At 67.4% G+C, this 576-nt stretch overlaps 1 protein-coding gene across 1 annotated transcript in view; it reads right to left on the minus strand.

Moving 5' to 3' along the window:
- Positions 1–576, minus strand: part of KIF18B (kinesin family member 18B) — a 16,630-nt gene that overhangs the window by 13,789 nt on the left and 2,265 nt on the right. The window lies entirely within an intron of this gene.

The raw sequence follows: 576 nt of genomic DNA on the forward strand, positions 1-576 counted from the left end.
CATCCACACCAGGTCTTAATGGCGGGCTTCTCCTCACAGCTCCGAGCTGACAGCCCCGGCCCTAACGAGCCCCCGCTGCCCGGCCGCCACCTCATCCCTATTAATTACTGCTGAGAAACGAGCACTAGGGACCCGCCGGGGCCTGGGGGGGTCACACCCACCCCTGCGCCCTGTCCCCAGGGCCACCCATGCGTCCCCAATGGCTTCTGTCCTCTGACCCCACCACAGCTGCTCAGGAGGCAGCTGGTGGCCCCAGGCACCTGCTGTCACCTCTAATTGGGCCACGTCCTGCCCGTGCCGAGGCAGCGGTGACAGGTGTGTGTGCCGGAGGGTCCCCACGCCTCTGTGTGGCCTGACCATGTCCCCCCCGCCTTCCTGTGGGGACACCATGTCCCTGAGGGGACACCCCCCCCATGGGGACACCTGGGCTCTGGGGACAGGGACATGGCAGTGGGGGCACCCCCAGCATCCCCACTGGAAGTGGCAGAGGCAACACCAGTACTTGGGGAGAGGGGAGCCCCTCCCGACACCCCCCAGCTGGGCCAATTCGGGAAGCCAAGCGGGGTCAGTTTGGGG

Source organism: Aptenodytes forsteri, unplaced genomic scaffold, assembly GCF_000699145.1.
Source record: "Aptenodytes forsteri isolate BGI_AS27 unplaced genomic scaffold, ASM69914v1 Scaffold249, whole genome shotgun sequence".
NCBI classification, from domain to species: Eukaryota; Metazoa; Chordata; class Aves; order Sphenisciformes; family Spheniscidae; genus Aptenodytes; species Aptenodytes forsteri.